The sequence below is a fragment of the Cetorhinus maximus genome, chromosome 27, assembly GCF_964194155.1.
Source record: "Cetorhinus maximus chromosome 27, sCetMax3.hap1.1, whole genome shotgun sequence".
Classification (NCBI taxonomy): domain Eukaryota; kingdom Metazoa; phylum Chordata; class Chondrichthyes; order Lamniformes; family Cetorhinidae; genus Cetorhinus; species Cetorhinus maximus.
In genome coordinates this window covers 13,438,002-13,459,722 of record NC_135905.1, presented here as the reverse complement: position 1 = coordinate 13,459,722, position 21,721 = coordinate 13,438,002, and the positions used below count along the sequence as shown (strand labels likewise).

At 42.6% G+C, this 21,721-nt stretch overlaps 1 long non-coding RNA gene across 1 annotated transcript in view; it reads left to right on the top strand.

The window, feature by feature from the left end:
* Positions 1–21,721, top strand: part of LOC144668579 (uncharacterized) — a 181,306-nt gene that overhangs the window by 75,110 nt on the left and 84,475 nt on the right. The gene's annotated exons all lie outside the window — the stretch shown is intronic.

Here is a 21,721-nt window from a genome sequence, read left to right as displayed (position 1 = left end):
GACAGGCCCATCCCACGTCACCAGCTTCTCCTGTAGTAAAGACAGCTGGGTCTGTTTCAGGCTGTGTCCATGGCTTGCTCCGTCACCATGGTTTGGCTTGTAACCCTTTGCTTGTGTTGTCTTCTGGCTCAATGAGGTTTCTTTTAATCTATGAGTGACTTGGAGATAGCCTGTATTTAGGTTTTCTTGAAACTGTATATTTAGAACTATTTATGTCCAAGGCCTCATTGCAAGTACATTGTTCTCTGGGCACAGACTGTTCAGTATCTTTTCCCTTGGTACCTCTTGGTCAACTGACCCTGACATTGTGCTTACTTCATCGTTAACGTCATTGTCTAATCAGCATAACCATTAACCCTTTACTCTACATATTGAAGTCTGCTGTGATTAAAGGTAGCATTAATGCCAGAGGGAGTGCTGTTCTTTGCACTTGTGTTAAGTTTCATGGGAACTGTGTGGAAGACCAAAGATGGAGAGGGAGTGAAATGAGGAATTAAAGTGGCAGGTAACAGGTTGCGCTTGTGGGTAGAAAGGAAATGTTGGACAAAGCGCCTAATTTATTTCGAGTGGAAAGAATGTTACGCCACAGATACTGAACCACACTTTAGTTGTACGATTCAGGGTAACTGAGGCACCAGGACAAAACCTTTGTACTGTGCCAAACCTTTCCTGTGAAAAATGGTGCTGCAATTAACTGAATCATCTGATAACATTTCACACTTTTGTATTGTTCATTTTGTTTTAATGGCTCATTAATGGCGTGCAGTAAATGTCAGGCCTGATGTAAGTTCAACATTGCTAATTCTTTGACAATATGTGAATACTTTTGGCTGTGATTCTTTGTTGATAACTGGCTGTAATGCATATCATTCATCTTACTTCAAAAGAAATGTTAGCAACATGTTCCAAAGTGTTTGCCACAGAAGGAGTGTGAAAGACAAAGCCTGTACCCTCTGTCAAAGGGTGGATAACTATAATTTCTTCTGCACTACAGCATCACAGTTTACTTGGATGATTTAGAGCTTTCTCTCTGTATCCTCATGGCTGTGATAGGGATCACAATTGAGCAAACACAGCCCCTCTCCAGTAGATTTTCTCCTGGGGAGTAGCCAACTGCATGGAACCAAAGTTCAGCTGCAGTCAGCACTTCAAAAGGAGGACAGAAGATGCAAGATAATTCAATTACCTCTCCTTTCTCCAAAGCTCTTTTCCTTTGGCTCTCCCAGATTGGGACGTTTGAAACTTTCCCTTGCCTGGCCCCCTGGTGACTAACAGCCGGTTTCCACTTCTTCCCCATTGCACTTGGTGCCCTAACGTGCCTGAAGACTTGGCTTGTCCCTCCTCATGCAAATACCAGGCATGGAATGGAGCTTGGTTACCCAGACACCCTGCTACATAAAGGTGTGAGCTGTGGCTCAGTTGGCAACACCCTCACTGGTGACTTAGAAGGCTCTTGGTTTGAATACCACTTTGGAGACTTGAGCATAAAATCCAGGCTGGTGCTCCAGTGCAGTACTTAGGGAGTAGCTGGTGATGTCTTTCAAGTGAGACCTTAAGCCACTGCCCTCTATGGTGGATGTAGAGGACCTCGTGGCACTATTTGAAGCAGAGAAAGGGGACTATTTTCCCTGTTAGTTTTTAATACACAACCAAGATGACTAAAACAGGTTAACTGGTCGTTATCCCACTGCTATTTGTGGGAGCTTGCTGTGTGCAACTTTGGGATATCCTGGGGTTGTGAAAGGCGCTATATAAATGCAAGATCTTTCATTCTGTAATAATGTTACATGAAGACTTGAGGATAATGGTCTGGACAAGGCTAATCCCTCAAGTCATTTGATTGAAAAATAAAAGTCATTGTTCAAGTTAAGCAGAATTCCCAACTCACCAGAGAAGCGCGGATCGAACGGCTGGCGAAATCAGTCCCCTCCAGTAATTACAGACAACACCACAAGCTTTCTACCAAAAAAAACAAATAACTGACAAAGAATAGGCCTTTTGAACAAAACAGAATAAAGAATATTTTTGGGCATTAATCGACAAGGTTGTGACATCAAATGAACTTAAAATCAAATGGGGAATGAACTCAACTGGGATTGGTTTGGACATGCTTTTTAAGAATTTGATGTGTTCCTTTAAGGGGCATTTATTGCCAGGGGATTGTTTTTTTTTTAAATCTTTCCCTCCTATTCCCATATACCCAGCACAAACTCTATTTTAACAAATGTTCTTCCACATTATGACTTTCTACCCTGGTTCCCACAGTTCACAATTGGCCCAACCATTGCATTGCCAACTGGATAAAAGATTACTGAGGCTATTTTTGTGTGGCTGTTTGAATTATATGTTTATTATTTACGAGGTTATAGGATCCACTTGACTGTTCCTGAAGAGTAAGAATTCAAAATGTTCACAGGAAACGAAAATGATGTACAATCTTTGTCGATGTCTCTCTAACCTTTCTTGTGGGTTGATCGCAGCAATGGCCTGGGGACTAATGTTTAATTCCTTAATACTCCAGGCCATTCGTGGAAGGTTGAGAACCTTAAGATGCCTCAATCTTGTTGAACAGAAATGTTCCCTTTTCCTTCAACCAATTTCTGACCAGGAGTTGGCTGGAATGATATCCTCCGTAGGGAAGAACACCTGTTTCATCGGTATTGCCAATGAGACAGTTTTTGTGAATGAAATTTATAATTTGTGTCTGAAACCTGGCGTTGGGAAAGTTAAAATTTAACGATAGCGCTTAGACAAGCTAGTAATGAGAGGGAAGGTGGGGTGAAGCAATGAGCCCAGTAACTGGAAGGGCAGCGTAATGGGCCAGGTAACAAGGGGGAAGAGGATACTAGGACTCAATAATGAGGGAGGGGTAAGTATTGAGACCTTTACCAAAGGGGTGGATAGAGGGGTCAAGTAGACTAGGGAAGGGATAATGGGCTCCAGAAACTAGGAGAAGAAATCAACTGAGGGATAATCTTGATAACAGGACCCAGTTACCGTGTGGAGTCGGTACCAGGGCCCAGAAATTAGCAGAGTGTGAGAAAAGGGGCATCCAGAAATAGGATCCAGTAAACACAACAGAGAGGGGTAACTGGCTTAGCAACTGCGAATGGAGGGGAAATATGGACTGGGAACCAGGGAAGGGCAACTTAACGTCGAATCAGTATAACTTCAGTCCAATGCTAAGCCACATTTAAAAATGCCCTGAAAGGGCTGTTGGGATCTATGCAATATCGGGACTATTTTGAAATAGGTTTTGATGCCCCCTAAACAACTGCCTTTTTGGGTTAATTGGTTGAAGTGGGTCTCAGCCGTAGACCTAATACTCATAGGGCCATTCCTGGGCCTGGCCAAGGTGGCCAGCAACAGGTCCAGGCAGTGGGCAATCGAGAAGGGCATTCAACCCAACGACCTGCCCCTCTTTAGAGGTTAGCTGTCCCTGCAGAGACGGGCTTCTGTGACTGGTCCGCAGCAGGGTGGGGACAGTGAAATGGAGTGTTGGACTGGACTGGAACGTTATTTTAATTCGATTAAAGTGATCTTACTGATTAACTCTTTTAATTGATAAACACCCGCAATTGGTTGAATATAAAAGCGGTAGAACTGATGCACTAAAGCTCTGCGGTGCTCATAGAGCTGCCTGTGCATCAGTGTTTGACTCCGTGGAGGAAATGCCCTCTGGTGGCCACGGAGAAAACAGCATCTCAATTTAAAGCTCACACCTGACAAGGGTGGTGCTGTTGTTGTCTGGCGCACTGACCTCTACCTCGTGGAGGCTGAGCATCAACTCGCAGGCACTTCCTCCTACCTCTCCCTGGACCATGACCCCACCACTGAACATCAAGCCATTGTTTCCAGGACTGTCACTGACCTCATCTCCTCTGGAGATCTTCCTCCCACAGCTTCCAACCTGATAGTCGCCCAACCTCGGACGGCCCGCTTCTACCTCCTACCCAAAATCCACAAACAGGACTGTCCCAGCAGACCGATCGTGTTGGCCTGTTCCTGCCCCATGGAACTCATTTCTCACTATCTTGACTCCCTTCTCTCTCCCCTTGTCCAGTCCCTTCCCACCTACATCCGTGATTCCTCTGACACCTTACGTCACATCAACAATTTCCAGTTCCCTGGCCTCAATCTCCTCCTCTTCACCATGGACGTCCAATCCCTCTACACCTCCATCCCCCACCAGGATGGTCTGATGGCTCTCTTCTTCTTCCTCGAACAGAGGCCCGAACAATCCCCATCCACCACTACTCTCCTCCGTCTGGCTGAACTTGTTCTCACACTGAACAATTTCTCCTTAAACTCCTCTCACTTCCTCCAAATAAAAGGTGTGGCTATGGGTACCCGCATGGGCCCCAGCTATGCCTGTCTCTTTATGGGGTATGTGGAACATTCCTTGTTCCAGTCCTACTCCGGCCCCCTCCCACAACTCTTTCTCCGGTACACCGATGATTGCTTCGGTGCTGCTTCATGTTCTCGTCTGGACCTGGAAAAATTTTATTAATTTTGCTTCCAATCTCCACCCCTCCATCATTTTCACATGGTCCATCTTTGACACTTCCCTTCCCTTCCTTGACCTCTCTGTCTCAATTTCTGGTGATAGACTGTCCACCAATATTCATTACAAGCCTACCGACTCCCATAGCTACCTCGACTACAGCTCCTCACACCATGTAAGGACTCCATCCCATTCTCTCAGTTCTTTCGCCTCCGTCGCATCTGTTCTGATGATGCTACTTTCAAAAACAGTTCCTCTGACACGTCCTCCTTCTTCCTTAACCGAGGTTTTCCACCCACGGTAGTTGACAGGGCCCTCAACCGTGTCCAGCCCATCTCCCGAGAATTCGCCCTCACGCCTTCTTCTCCCTCCTAGAAACATGATAGGGTCCCCCTTGTCCTCAGTTATCACCCCACCAGCCTCCGCATTCAAAGGATCATCCTCCGCCATTTCCGCCAACTCCAGCATGATGCCACCACCAAACACATCTTCCCTTCACCCCCCCCTGGCGGCATTCCATAGGGATCGTTCCCTCCGTGACACCCTGGTCCACTCCTCCACCACCCCCTACACCTGAACCCCCTCCCACGGCACCTCCCCATGCAAACGCAGAAGATGCAACACCCGCCCCTTTACTTCCTCTCTCCTCATCGTCCAAGGGCCCAAACATTCCTTTCAAGTGAAGCAGCATTTCACTTGCACTTCCCTCAACTTAGCCTACTGCATTCGTTGCTCCCAATGCGGTTTCCTCTACATTGGAGAGACCAAACGCAGACTGGGTGACCGCTTTGCAGAACACCTTCGGTCTGTCCGCAAGCATGACCCAGACCTCCCTGTCGCTTGCCATTTCAACACTCCACCCTGCTCTCTTGCCCACATGTCTGCCCTTGGCTTGCTGCATTGTTCCAGTGAAGCTCAACACAAACTGGAGCACCTCATCTTCCAACTAGGTATTTTACAGCCTTCCAGACTGAATATTGAGTTCAACAATTTTAGATCTTGAACTCTCTCCTCCATCCCCACCCCCTTCCCGTTTCTTCCCCCTCCTTTTTGTTTTTTCCAATAATTTATATAGATTTTTCTTTTCCCACACATTTTTAAATGTATTTCCACCCATTGCTTATTTCTACCCTTTAGTATTCCCCCACCCCCACTAGAGCTATCTGTACCTTATCTATCCTGTCTTCTACTGTTAATTAGCACATCCCTTTAGATAATATCACCACCTTCAACACCTCTTTGTTCTTCTGTCTCTGACAGATTTTGGTTATCTCCACCTATCACTGGCTGCTTGTCCAGGCCCCACCCCATTAAACCAGCTTATATTTCACCCCTTTCCAATTTTTACTTAGTTCTGTTGAAGGGTCATGAGGACTCGAAACATCAACTGTGCTCTTCTCCGCCGATGCTGCCAGACCTGCTGAGTTTTTCCAGATATTTCTGTTTCTGTTTTGTTTTGGATTTCCAGCATCCGCAGTTTTTTGTTTTTATATTATTAAAGCTCACACCAGTTGGGTTTGAAAAGCCCCATTTGCAACATTTACTCATGAATTAATTCAAATGGTTCCTATTCTGGCAAACACAGATATTTACAGAGCAAGAGTAAATTGTTGCTTTTAATACTGAAGCTTATGGTTGAGTAAGCGGAATAACTGAGTCAAAAGCAAAATACTGCAGATGCTGGAAATCTGAAACATAAACAAAAATAGCTGGAAAAACTCAGCAGGTCTGACAGCATCTGCGGAGAGGAATACAGTGGGTGGGGAGGGAGGAGAGAGTTCATGATCTAAAGTTGTTGAACTCACTATTAAGTCCGGAAGGCTGTAAAGTGCCTAGTTGGAAGATGAGGTGCTGTTCCTCCAGTTTGCGTTGGGCTTCACTGGAACAATGCAGCAGGCTAAGGAAAGACATGTGGGCATGAGAGCAGGGTGGAGTGTTGAAATGGCAAGTGACAGGGAGGTATGGGTCATGCTTGCCGACAGACCGAAGGTGTTCCACAAAGCGGTCACCCAGTCTGCGTTTGGTCTCTCCAATGTAGAGGAGACCGCAACTGAGTCACCTGATTGTGCTACTTTTTAGCCTTCGGAACATTTCACTCGCCAATTGGTTTATTTGTGATTATTTTATTTCTTGAATGACCTGTTGTCAGGTTTATCTGATTTAATCTGATACCTTGGATAGCCCTGAGGTGCATTTGGCGATCGGTTTACCTGCGTCTTTGGAATTTTTCCAGCTATCCCAATTGAGAGGTTGGGAAAGGGGAGCCATTACATGGTGTCCAAGTGGAGAATCGTGCAACTGGAAAGATTGGAAAACTATATGGTCCTTTGCTTAGAATGGAGGATAGATGTCAAACCTTGGTCTGGCAATTCCAGGAAAGGGTAGACCACAAATTATGTCATGTAGACATGTCATGGAGACAGAAACTATCATAATCTCAAGGCTGGTGAAGAAAGGTCCAGGACTGATGCAGATGATGTCACTTCATTCTACACCCTGTGGACCATCTGAAGACCAGAGAAGATTAAGCTAATTCAATTTTGAATAACGTGTAAGTGATGGGGTTGGAAAGTAGAAGACTGGCAATGGTGTCGCTACCAGCGCAGTAACAATGTTAATAACCTTGTGATCGAAGGAAACATCTTGTTCAAATTGGAGGGTCAGGTTGACCTGTCTATTCATAAACTACTTACAAGCGCCCTTGGAACCGTCTCATTAGGAAGTCTGCTCCATGTAGGTGTCCTACAATGCTAGGTCATAATCAGGCCCTCTGTTTTATACGTCTCTATGTGAATCTCTCCCTGTAGCCCAGTAGTTGTCGTGTGGATGTTCTCAGTAATGTTAGGTAAAGAAATTTGTGCTTGAATTGTGTCCAATTTCCATCTGTGGCCAATGCTGTCATGTGGTGGGATTGCCCATTCACAATGGTGGCCCGGCAGCGGTGACCATTTTTTATTGCAAATTTGTTAAAGTTGCCGAGCGGGTACTTCAGGATGGGGGCACCATCTCTCTCCCTAACCAGTGACTGCAGGCTGGAGCTCCTTCCATTGCTGGCTCCTATTGGCCCCGCAGCTTCGATAGCCTGTCTGCCACCCTTAATTGGACAGCGAGCCACTAATTGGCCAATTCAGGCAAAATCCCTGTTGGATGACTGCTCCTGGCACAGTGTGGGATCAGGAACCCTATTGGATCCTGACTACTCCAAGTTTTCCTAACATCTCGCACTAAACTCCTGATGATTGGAGAGTAGCATTGTCAGGGGCCTGGTCTCTTGTCTGCCATCTTGGCCTAGAAGTGTACAAATAAGAGGAAAACATTAACTTGAAAATTACTCGGAAAACTGAACATGCTTGAGACAGAAAAGGATGGATATAAATTGGAATTTAACTGCTCCTGCAGGTAAAATAATAACCTGGATAGAGTTCCTATATAAAGATAGGCATTGTCAAAGCACTGTTAGACATTGTCCTATGTCTTTCTTCTCACTCCTGCTATTGTAATGAAATTATTGACTCAATTCAGCTTGGGTAATGTACAGAAAGGCAAGTAAATCTATTGGGATAGCTCAATAGTTCCCAGTTACAATGCAACACTGTGTAAATGCCCTGAGGTTTGGGGATGTTTAACATGGGGGTACACTGAGAGAGGGTGTAAAGATAGGTGGTAACAGATTATTAATGACTTGGGAAAGCTCATCCTTGAATTGGGGTTGTATTTTTATCAGAATAATGCAGGAAAGCACTGAATCCAACCTCTCTTCCTCAGTTCCATCACCATCCCACAAATTAACAAACTGAAAAATAAATAAAACATACTTCAATCACATTCCTTCAGTTAAAAAAAAAGGACCCTTACTATCCACAGTAAGAGTGAGGAGAGAGAGATGAAGAGAAATATCTTCTCAGAGAGATGTTGGAATATTTTATGAAGAGGAATAGTTGAGGCAAAGTGTATTGTAACCTTTTAAGGGAAGTGTATGCAAACATTTCAAACAGGAAAACACAAGCCTGTGGGGAGTGACCAGATTTAATTTTGGACCACTTCACTAATGGGCTGAACGGCCTTCTGTTTGTTGTAAACAAAATGGTTTTATTTTTACTGGGGATTTCCAGAACTATATCGAACAGAATGGAAAGTACATCTTTTCAGGTGTTATTTTGGAAAGTCATAGGCCTGGATTTTCACAATCTCCGTCATTGTGAATATAGTGGGAGAATGTAGCTGAAACCCCTCATTCCTGGAACCTGCATCGTTTCAGGGACCATCATGTCCTTCTTAAATTGTGGTGACCATAACAAGATGCAAACCTCTAGTTGTGGCCTAACCAGGGCTTTATAAAGGTTCAGTATACTTTTGTACTCAATACGGCTATTTCCTATAGGCCTTGGTAAGTACTTTCCCAGTATGTCATGCCATGTTCAAAAGTCTATGCAAATGATCCCCTAGATCCCTCTCCCCCTGCAGACTCTAGAAATGTCCAGTTAAGCCTAAGTTGCCTCTTCCCATCCCTTCTGCCAAAATGCATCACCTCACATTTCTCTGTATTAAATTCCATCTGCCACTTCAAAAACAAAAACAGAAATACATGGAAAAACTCAGCAGGTCTGGCAACATCGGTGGAGAAGAGCACAGCTGACGTTTCGAGTCCTCATGACCCTTCAGCAGAACTAAGTAAAAATAGGAAAGGGGTGAAATATTTATATCCATCTGCCACTTGCCTGCCCATTCTGCAAGGCTGTCCATGTCCTGTTGCAGTTGATTGGCATCGTCCTCACTGTTGGCCATACCTCCAAGCTTGGTTTCATTGGCAAATTTTGAAACTTTACTCTGTATTCCAATATCCAAGTCACTTATAAATATATCAAAAAAGCACTGCCCCTGGTGGAACACCACTGTCTACCATCCTTCAGTCTGAAAAACAACCATTTACCATGACTCGCTGTTTTCTGACCTTAAGCCAATTTTTTTTAATCCAAGCCGACCATCCTATTCCACGAGCCTCAATTTTGTTAACCAATCCTTTCATGGTACTCCGTCAAGTGCTTTCCTGAAAATCACATAGAAAACACCCACCACATTCCCTGCATCGACCTTCTCTGTTACTTCATCAAATATTCAATTGGATTATTCAAGCACGATCAGCTTTTTATCAATCTGTGCTGGCTCTCCTTCATTAACTCAAAACTCTCCAAGTGCCTTTTCATTTTCTCCCCTGATTATTGTTTCTAAAGCCTTGGCTCCGACTGATGTGTGACAGACTGGCCTTACGTTACAAGGAATGTCCTTAATGTTTACTTCACAATCCTTTCGCCATATTTCATGATCCATTTAACCAGACGAGCACCAACAACAATCTCAAATAGACAGTGAGATCCTGTTACTTGACTCTCAATTTATGGGCCTGACAAACATAGCAATAATAAATGGAGATGTTATCTGTTCAAGTATTACTTGGATGGATGAGTAAAGAACATAATTTATATGGAGAGATTTTTACTTTGTTTCTGTAGGATAAGATAATCACACTGAAAATGTGCTTGAGCCCTGTGTATTTACAGAGTGTAACACTGAGGACACAGCCTTGGCCTGCGTTCACAGTTAAATGCCTATTTGTTTTCAGGCTGATTTACAACGACACCATCACAAGGGACACGCACTCGTTCACATGTTCCTTGCCTCTCATTCCCATTTGGGGTTCAAAAGCAATGAAAACAAGTAGGCCGCGATTTTCCGGCCCCGCCAGCAGGGGGCATCATCGCAGGCGGGACGGGAAAATTTGGACAGCGTCCAGAATGGAATCGGCCCGCCCTCCATTTTGTCCCGTCCTGCCCGTGACGATGCCCGTCGCTGGCCGGCCGGGAAAATCCCACCCTACAATATTGTGGGGAAACCATTCAGACCTTCAAGCTGCTTCTTCCATGTGTCATGTACCCTCTCACAGACTCCCGTCCGTTTGATCTCCTCAGGGAACATTCCGCACATACTCCCTGACCCCCCCCGGAAGCAGTTGAGGGGAACTTCAGAATATCGTTCGTTTCCATTAAGCGGTGGCCCATTGGCGCCCCCCAAAGATCAATCATCTTCTCTCACCCAGGTCTTTTAGCTGAAGTGCAATACCGGACAAACCCTGGCTATTCAAGTCCCAGCTTTGGTTATGTATGCCTCTGATTTCCAACGTCAGTTCTCAGCAGACCAGCGTGAGTTGTGAGGTGGCTTGTAGTCACAGCTCAAAAAAAAGGTGTTTCCAAGATTTTCTCACCTTTGTTCTGCTCTGGCTGGGAGGTTGACGTGGGTGTGGGGGAGGTGGGGTGGTACAGTGGTGGGCAGAGTTGAAGGTGGGACCCTTTCCCAAGCATGGTGCAAGCTTCATTACCCCGCACCCTCCCACCCCCTTGCCCCTATCGTTTACCCATTTTTCCCCTCTGTTTTATGGCATCAGGTGGGACAAGGAAGCTATGTTAAACTTGTATAAAAGACTGGTTCAGCCTCAATTGAAGTCTTGCACCCAGTTCTGGGCACCAAACTTTAGGAAGGATGTGACGGGATGAGACAAGTGCAGAAAAGGTTCAAGAGAATGGTTCCGGGGATGGTGCATGTCAATTACGTAGATAGATTGGAGAAGTCGGGACTGTTTTCCTTGGAGAAGAGAAGGTTGAAAGGAGATTTGATAGAATTGTTCAAAATCATGAGGGGCCTGGACAGAGTAGACAAGGAAAAATTGTTCTCATTGGTGGAAGGATCGGGAACTAGAGGGCACAGATTTAAGGTAATTGGCAAAAGAAATAATGGCGACATGAGGGAAAAGCTTTTACACAATGTGTGGTTAGGGTCTGGAATGCACTGCCTGAGAGTGTGCTGGAGGCAGGTTCAATCGAGGCATTCAAGAGGGAATTGAAAAGGAAGAAAGTGCAGGGTTACAGGGAGAAGTCAGGGAGTGGCACTGGAGGAATTGCTCCTTCAGAGAGATAGTACAGACAGAACGGGCTGAATGTCCACCTGTGCTGTAACCATTCTGTGATTCCGCAATATGACTGTGTTATAATATAACTCTTGCTCCCCTTCAATTGATTCTTTATAACTCTGAAGATCATGGCTAAGAACTCTCCTGGCGTAAATGCCATGGACTTCTGTACCAGTCCCAGCCAGTAAAGGACAGGAATCAGCCTCTTCTCATCCTCTTTGGCCCTTGTCTAGACTCTCAGTTTTGGTGCCGTTCCTTTATCTGTTTATACGCCTTTTTAACGTGACAGCTATTTGGCTGAATCTTCCTGTAGGTAACCAATTGCTCCAGTTTTGTACATATGTTGGTTATTGATACATTATTCCATATGTTATGTGATGTTGCCCTCTTTTTCTCTTATTATTGTTTGCATTAATGCTTAGGTGCCTTTCCCGTAAATGTGCAGCATGCTCAGACCCCTTGCAGTGCTGAAGCAGGCCATTTAGCCCATTGTGCCTGTGCCAGCTCTTTGAAAGCAACTATTCAGTTTCGTCCCACTCCCCTGCTCTTTCGCCATGGGAAGCATTTTCCCCCTGTCGGAGTGGGGGGGGGAGTTCAGGAGCGGGCGCGTACGGGCGGGCTTCCGATTGGTGCCCCCCATTGGGAGCGCGCTGCCATTTTACATGAGTGAGCCAATTAAAGCCCGCCTAGCGTGACGCCCTCCAGGAAGCGCTATGTGCTCCCTGTGCGGGGGTGGGGGCAGTGGGGGGGTGGGATTCCCTAAGCTGAGAGTGTGCTCTTTCACGCAAAAGAGTGCACTCATCTCCCTGAGGCTAAGTGCAGCCTCAGGGAGATCGGCGCCAAATTCAAAAATGTTAAATATACAGAAGTAAAATTTCCCTGACATGTGCCCTCACGTGACACTGTCACATGAGTTGGGGCATGTCCATCACTTTTAATTAAACTTTTATTAAATTTTTTAAAACCTACATGAAACCTCACCCTGCCCGTGGATGAGGTTTGATGCTTTTTCTGAAGCCCGCCAGGGCTTCCATCTTTAAGGTTGGACGGGCAGGTCCTTTAACGAGTTAAATTACTTTTCAAATTGGCCGTTGACAGGTCGGCAGGCACACAGCTGATTCAGCTGCGCCCCTGCTGACCTGAAAATTGAAGTGGTGCGGGGTGACGTCGGGAGTTCCACTCAATGTCATCCCCCGCCATTTTATGCGTCAGGGAGAGGGCCCCGCCCCTGCTCGCTGACCTCAATATCCTGCCCCATGCCCCATTTTGCTTTTAATGTACCCGATTCCCTGTTGAATCACATAGCAACAATGTTATGTATTTCAAAATGCCAAATATTTGAAGCTTAAAACAGGGAGACAACACAATAATTTCTTCAAAAGCTTCAGGCAAATACATGATAAGTGTATCCAGATTCAAGAGTGGTTAGTTTATAAACAAGTAATAAGTCCCAGTCCAACAAAGGGATTCCTATTCATGTCTGTACGGTTATCTGATATTGCTTGTGATGTATATATATATATATATATATGGAGCTTTTCCTTTTGTGGCTTTTGCTAAGACTATTATGGTTACCTTTGGAGGAAATGTATTCTAATGATGATGGGGAAATTGCTATATAATAATGGACCTCTTGTATCATATCCTAACAATGTCAGATACCAAATCACCACAGGAAAACAAACTACCCTTTGTATTATAGGGACATTTGAATTAAGAAAATGTAACAGAATATAATCTCTGGTTTACATATTATAATTATCTTACCACAAGCCACTGGCATTTAGCTGTATATAACTGTTGGATGGTTCCCATTGCAGGACAATTGCCCAGCAGAAGTTTCAACTTCCCATCTTTACCCGGGGACTTCCAGGGAATTTCCCAACTCATCTCTGGGGTACTCCCCACCACCACCACCCCTCCATCCCCACCCCCACCACCACCCACCTCCACCCCCACCCAGGGGTACGATGCCCTGGAGCTTAGAAGTTACGAGCCCTTGTTTGTAAAGTGCTTCCTGATTTTGCTCCTCGCTCTAACTTTACTTTACCCTGGATCCAGGGGAATAGTTTTTCTCTATCTACCAATTTCAAATGAAAGTATTTCATTGGCTGTGAAGGACTTTGGGATGTTCTGAGTGCTAATTGTATATTACGTGTTAATTATGATATGCAAGCCCAAAGGCGATTAAAAATTGATCCTTTCACTCATGTATGGCTCACTCGAATTAAAACAAATTCTTCTTAAGGAAGAGAGCTGATTCAACGAGTTAAATAGCCATCTGTAGGTAATTAGATTAATTATAAATTGTCCGTCAGTTGGATCATTCTCTTCACAATTATCTGTACTTAAGAGAGGCCCTTCAGTTTTGCTATGTCGTTAACTACAGACATTTTGGTGTTCTACAGCTGTGAACATAAACCCCCCCCAACCTCACTCTGTCATTGTAACTCAGTTAAGACCTTCACTGAGCTTTTGACAAACGTCACTTTAATCGGCTATGGAAAAATGTTTCCATGGCTATTTTTGCATGTCACGTTGAATTCATTCAGCTGATTATTTTACATTGATGTTAGGCATTTAAAATCGGAGGTGTAGAGTCTCCCGTTTCTGCTCTGGGTGCTATTGGCTTTTCAGCAAAACAAGTCTAGGAAAATCAAAGGGAAAGGAACATACTCTCCTAAAGGAGCCCATCCGGTATTCTGTTCATGAATCATAGACCACCCTCGGTTGCTCTTCCTACACGGGCTGTGCTCAGAAGATCCTAAAACACCAATAAGGGTTGGGGAAAGGTTGCCGTAAGATTTCTGCTCAGTTTGTATATGTTCACCTTTGTTACCGTAATGTCATATATCACAAGAAAAAATCTGCAACCTTTCTTTATAGTCGCTCAGGGTAATGGAATGTTGGCCTTTATCTCAAGGGGGTTGGTGGTTATGCTTCAGTTGTGCATAGAAGCATACAAATTAGAAGTGGGAGTAGGCCACTCAGTCCCTCAAGCTTGCTCCTCCATTCAATAAGATCATAGCTGATCTGATTGTAACCTCAACTCCACATTCCTGCCTACCCCCAATAATCTCCCACCCCCTTGCTTATCGAAAATCTATTCGCCTCTGCTTTAAAATTATTGAAAGACTCTGCTTCCATTGCCTTTTGAGGAGGAGAGTTCCAAAGGCTCATGACCCTCTGAGAGAAAAAAATTCGCCTCATCGCTGTCTGAAATGACTGACGTATTATTTTTACACAGTGACCCCTAGTTATAGATTCTCCCCCAACAGGAAGCATCCTCTCCACATCCACCGTGTTAAGTCCCCTCAGGATTGTAGACCCTTGGTCACCAGAGTGTTATTAGAAGGTTAAATTATGAGAATAGGCTTGACTTGTATTCCATTGCATTAAAAATGCTGAGGGGTGACCTAATTAGTGTGTTTGAAATAATAAATGGATTCAATAGGGTAGCAGAAAGAAACACTTGCATTTATCTAGTGCCTTTCATAACCTCAGTAATCTATTCCAGATAGCCAGGTGCTGAAGGACTGAACTGGAGCCTATTCTTTGTGCATTTCTTAAGTTTTTATTTACGGAGATAAAGATACACCTCTAAACCCAACAGCTACGCTTTCAGTCTGCTCCTATTTATAGGGACACAAGTGAAACCCAGTTAATACCCACCACCCGAGTACAGGGAAACACAAAATTAATATACAATTAACACTCAGGACATCCTAAAGCTCTTGACAGCCAATGAAAAACTTTCTTTTGAAGTGTGGTCACTGTTGGTAGACAGCAAAAAGCTTTTTCCCCTGGATCCAGAATAAAATAAGATTAGAGTGAGGCCATTCAGGAGCAAAATTAGGAAGCACTTTTCAAGCAAAGGGTGGTGGAAATCTCAAACCCCCCTCCCCCAGTGGATAGAGATACTGGGCAAAATAGATAGATAAGTTTTTGTTAGGCAGAGTTATCAACAGCCTCACCCTTCCCTATCTCTGCAATCTCCTCTAGCCCTACAATCCTCTGAGATATTTGCACTCCTCCAATTTTTGGCCTCTTGAACATCACATCCCTGATTTTAATCGCTCCACAGTTGGTGGCCATGCCTTCAACTGCCAAGTCCTGAAGACCCTTTAAGACACTCCTTAAAACCTACATCTTTAACTAAGTTTTTGGTCATCTGTCCTAATACCTTACATGGTTCGGTGTCAAATTTTGTTTGATAGTACTTCTGTGAAGTGGCATGGGACCATTTACTACAGTAAAGGCACCATATATATATGCTTAAAAAAAATTGTTGCAGATATAAAATCAAAGTCAGGTAAAGGGAGCTAATGTACAAATCAGCCATGATCTTATGGAATGCTGGCATAGTCTCCGGGGATTGAATGACCTACTCCTGTTCCATGTTCCCTTAATACAATATAACCATAGCTTAGGCTCAGTTTTTAGTTATTTGTCTTCTGTGTGAAAGCTGCAAAGCAACAACTTTGTATAGTGGTCACAGTAAATCTCGGCCTAGCAAAGATTATTGATACTCTTTTCCCCACCGTCATCAGTAATCTTTGTGAATGCCCCTCACTGAGTGGCGCACATTGTGAGCTGCCGGTCATTATTTGCAAAACCACTAATCAAAATGAAAAACAGGGTTCACGAAGAAAGCTGTCTATTTTTTTTACTGGGAATGCAAGGTAAAGGGTCAAGGTGAAAATGTAGGCTGCAAAGAGCAGGATAGAAGATGAGGTAATGCAATCAAGTAGCATCAAACTTGGTTTTAAAAACCTACAGACTGAAAGAGAGAGACAGAAGATAGAAGTAAATAAATAAGTTAAAAAAAGAGACTTAATCTAATCAAAAGTGTGAGGTCAGATTTGGTATAAGATTCAGTTTTGCTACTTATATTGCTATCCAATCTTCCCTTTAAATCAGTTTACTGTGCCATATTCTGGCCTGTTTGTTTGAATTAGTGTTAACACTTTCAAGGTTAAAGGACCTTTGATAACGATCCCTTTGATGAAAGATATATAAATGAAAAAATTATGTTGATTGTATTAAAATTGCAGGTTAAGAGTTCCAGAAAAAAAATGTGCAACTTACACAACAAGTTTGTACAGGACTCCCTGAAGAATTGGAAGGGAAATTGTATATTTGGAAAGGTCATTATGTTCTCAAAGTGCAAAGCTTTCTGCTAAGAGAGAATCATTATCAATGTTTGATCTTTATAAATCACCTTTGTCCAGATTTTAAAATAGTAGAGGCACTGTAGAGTCTCACATGTTGGTTCCTGCAATAGGACCCCCGAATTCTTGCCATGATCATGAAGCAATGAATTATGACCTTGCAGCATCATTCGCTGAAAAGAGTTCGCCAGCCAGCAGGCAAAATGCAAAATACATACAAATTGAGTACAAAACAAATAGGTACCATGACATAAATTCCACACTAATATTTGTCCTAAATTTCTCTTCGGGGACCAGGTTATCCAGTGCGAAAAGCAAGATTAACCCTTTTCACAGCTAGAAATGCAAGGAATTCCCATTATTTTCAATGGGTACGAGTCCCATGGGACACACTTAATGAATGGCCTTCTTGGGTCACTTTGATTAAAACCGTTGTCGTTACCTCACTGATAATTTGGGTCATTGCAATGTTTGTTCAGCTGCTTAAAAAGAAAACCATTAGAAAATCATTGGAAGAAACAGGTTTCCTGTCCCACTGTGCTTAAATATAAATTATTTATCAGAATATTTAGGCGATGGTGATTCCCTTTGCTTTCAATGGCAGCTTTCTTTGCTGGTTTGATACCATGACGAAAGTATAAAAGCCAAATCATCATTAGGTTCTTGTAGTGTTATCATGATGAACTCTGATAAGAAGCCAAAAACAGCCCCCTTCTTTATTTTGCAGCTGCCATGCAGGATCCTGTGAAGAATGTGACTGTATAAATGGGGGTGGGTGTTAAATAAAGCAGGCGCTGTGTGTTAAGAGAGCTGTTTCACAATTGAAACAACTGCAGTAACTCATAGCTACTGCTATGATACTCTGTTTACTCTAAACCAGGGAAAGTTCTAAATAACAAGACTGCAATGGTCAATGGTTTAAATGTGTTAGACGAGACTGTTTACTGAGGTGGTGCGTGATGTATAGGGCTTTGCATGAGAGAGCAATGATCATTTCTCGCCTGTGTTCTGGGATCGCACCAAATACAAGCTACCATTGTTGGTAAAGCATTGGGCTTGTAGGTGAAAGGTTGTGGGTTCAAGTCTTGCCAGGGCTCACTCAGAATTCAATCCTTTGGAGAGCATTGAAGTGAACAGTGCTAGTGTGGGTGGAGAGCTGGGGTCCAACTCAAACATTGTTCACAATACAACAGAGTGTCATATAGCATTCCAGGGTTAAAAGGGGTGTGGAAATGGAGATTATCACTCCTTTCAAACAGGTCAACCTCCTGAGCATCTTTTTTTCCTTTATCTTTTATACTCAATAATGATATCCTAATTTGACATTTATCTACCTCTTTGACCAAACTATTGGTCCACTGTCCTAATATCTCCTTGTTTTTTATCTGTTCACAGATGTGGGCCTCGTTGGCTAGGTCAGCATTTGTTGCCGATCCCTAATTGCCCTTGAAAGTGGTGATGGACCTCCTTCTTAATCTGCTGAAGTCCATGTGGTGCAGGAACACCCGCAGTGCTGTTATGGAAGGAGTTCCAGGATTTTGATCCAACGACAGTGGATGTGGCTTGGTGTCAAATTTTATTTGATAATGTTACAGCTGGGAAGGGAGGAGTGCACAGTTTCTCTAGCCCCACTACTCCACATGTCACAACATAAGTGTAAATATTTAAATCACTAGCCAAAATTGCTAATTGTTTACTTTTACTATTGATAGAACCAGAATAAAAGAGAATTTCACCAGGCTTCTTTCAATAAACTCAGAATAATTGATTTATTATGAAACAAAACTTCTTTCTGAATGCAACTTGAAAAAACTGCTTAACATACAATTTGCAATACAGAAGAGTAACTCTATACCCCTTTAAATCCCAACACAAACATACACACACACACACACACACACACACACACACAAAGGACAAAACAAATAGGGTCTCAGCAAGGGTTGGTATTAACATGAGAAAAGAATCTTTAGGTCAATGGGAAAACTTTATGAAAAAGGATAAAGCTCAAAGGGTTTTAGCACTGTCAACCTGGTGTTCCTGCATGCGAAGACAGGTTGCTGGTCACAGTAGTTGTTTGGAAGTTCTTTTCAAAAGAGCTTCGGTGTGACGGTGAACAGAGCTAAATCATTATCCTTGGGATCTCTCTTCACCTCAGCTTCTCAGGTTTCAAAATATTGATGAGTTACACTGAGATGAGGATTCCTAACTGAATACTGATAACTACACTGAATTTCAGTCGAAACATGTGTTATGACGTGGCAGATGATTTGTGCCTCGCAGACCAAATCCACAAGGGAAACTTGGTCGCGCTATCACAACAGCTTTGCGATTTGTTTGTTTTTTTAAGAGCAGATGTGTGCAGTGAATTCAGAAGTAATGAGTCCAATAAGATCTTTGGAGATTTTAAAAGTTAAATCAAAATATTTATTAACAAAATAAAACATTTCAAGCACATGCGTAAGATTACAATTACTTACTACTATAATATCTCCTAAAATTCCTAATTAACCTGACTCCCAGTTACACACCCACTTTAAGGTAACAGTCCAAAATAGATTTTAGATTTACAACAAAACCAGCAAGTTAACACAGTGCCCACTTGACCGTGGAATTCCAAATGGCTTTCCCCAACTTCGGTTACTTTACAGAGCAGACTTATGCACAAATGGCTTGAGGCTTCTTGAAGGCTGTTTCACATACTCCTGTTAGATCTTACATGGCCCTCTCCTCACATTGCCTTCCATTCTCCTTTATATATGTTTCTCTCTCTTTAATATGTAAATTCTATTGTTCCATATATCTTTGAAACTGTATCTTTCTCATAATATAAAAACTTTCATGCTGCCAATATTGTCATTTACCTTTGGGAAAAATAAACACACCCCTTAGCCTTGCTTATCTGGCTAATTGTAAACAGGCTAATATCCCTTTGACATCCAAATAACTCCTTCACTTATCTAAAAATGAAAATTCCCTTCACACCTTACATGCTAAGCCAGCATCCATGTTTACTCATTGGCATTTCCAGCACATTTCTACACCTAGCTTCTTTTGATAATTCCAAGCTTGCAGTTTACCTGACTTTAAGTGTAATTAAATCACACAGACAGACCCAACTATACTCTCACCCATAGATCTCCTTTACAATAAACCAGAAAAATATTCTGAAAATTATTATACTTTCATAACACAGGGAGACAGCGAGTTGGGCAACCTTCGCCTTTTCAGTTTATTCCCAAACTAAGTCCAAAAATCAAGTTCAAAACGGAAACTCTTCACAGTCAAGTGGTTTCCAGAAAAATCACCTGGGCCTCGCAGCCTGAAAACACTAGTTTTGTTTTCTCCAGCAATTAAAGGTCAAGTAAACAAATAGTTCTTATCTCCTCAGGTGCCTTGCTAGTCATTTAGCTGAAGTCATGTGGCTTCTTGGAAAAGGCAGTTTTCTCACAGTCCAAAGTGAACTTACAACCTTTTTAAAAAATCAAGGTCAGTTTCTAAGAAAGTGTTCGTATAATTCAATGTCCTTCCAATTTCTTTTTAAAAGCATGTAGTTCTTGGAGATACATGTTCATAACAATAATCATTCCTCCAGGGCATTTTGGGACATTTTACTATGTTAAAGGTGCTATATAAATGCAAATTTCCATTCTTGTAAATGTAAACAGAAGCAGTTTGTTGTTATTGGAATGAAATAGAACTTAACCCAACAGGGACTGAAGTGCAGGTGGGATACCTATAGGATGCACAATGGTTGTCTGTGGAGAAATATGCTTTCAGATAATGTTAAAAGTAATAAATCAAGATAGGTACTTGCTTTGCTAATAGGCCTGACACTATCTAGTTTACCTGTATATGCAATTGGATTGTTTGCTATTAGTTATTTTGCAAGGTTACATATCAAGGCCACAGGCATGTAGTACTAGAAAGGAAAAAAATCCCTGCAATTTTATGCCACCTTTTAGCTCCTCAGAATGTTTCAAATAGATTCATCACTAATTAATGACTTTTGAATTGTAGCCACTATGATTAGGTGGGCTAAAGGGACAGTCAATTTGAACACAGGAAAATCACCATATGATTTCAATTATTTGAGGGGTAATTATTGGCCACTCACTCACTGACACTCACTGCTCTTCTTTAAATAGTGTTCTTCATCTGAACAGACAGGTAGGGGTCTCAATCTAACATTGCATCAGTAGAATGGCACCTGTGACAATGCAGCACCCTCTCTGCACTGTACTAAACTCACGGTTTAGGTTACATATTCAAGTTCTGGAAGCTGGGGCTTGAATCCTATCATACTCTTTTAACATTTTACACACCTCAATCTATACTCAAAGAAACATAGGTCAAGTGAATGCAAATGTTCTCGTAATTTAACCCCCAAACAACTTGCATTTATATAGCACCTCTAACATAGGAAAACATTCCAAGGTGCATCACACGAACATAATCAGGCCAAAATAGACAATGATTTGCATAAACCACGCTTCAAAACAATGTCTCCATCCACTGTCTCAGAGGAACATTTTCATTTCACAATCCTTCTGATTCCTGTGGAATGTAATTTAAGTTTTGTGGAGTTACTTAATTAGGTCAATTTTGGTAAATCTCCTATGCCCAGCCAGAAGGAAGATGTTTTATTCTAAGTATATGAGCTGGGTTTGTTAACCTATTTGATTGCCTGGACCCCTGAACTGGGAAGAGAGCCAGCTTAATTAGTTGGGCTAACCTCCTCTGTCAATAGAAGGACAACATTTAAAAAGAAAGAACTGTTTTGAAAATAATGACGCAAATAAAGTTTTGATTAATAACTGGAATGAGGAGTTGATACTGATAAAATGGAAGCAATCAGTTAATCTTCATTAGAGCAGACAGTTGTTGCTTGTGACAAATACACTGTTATCAGTGTGTCGGTGCTGTACACAGATTCTTGGTTATTTATGCCTCGGTTGAATAGATTGAAAGGGATTCAAAGAACTTAACTTTTTTAAATGTTTGTAAAACTGAACAAAATCTATGACCACTAGAGAAGAAAGTTTATTCCATTCGACTGGGCAGCTCTTTTCTACTGCAGAATCT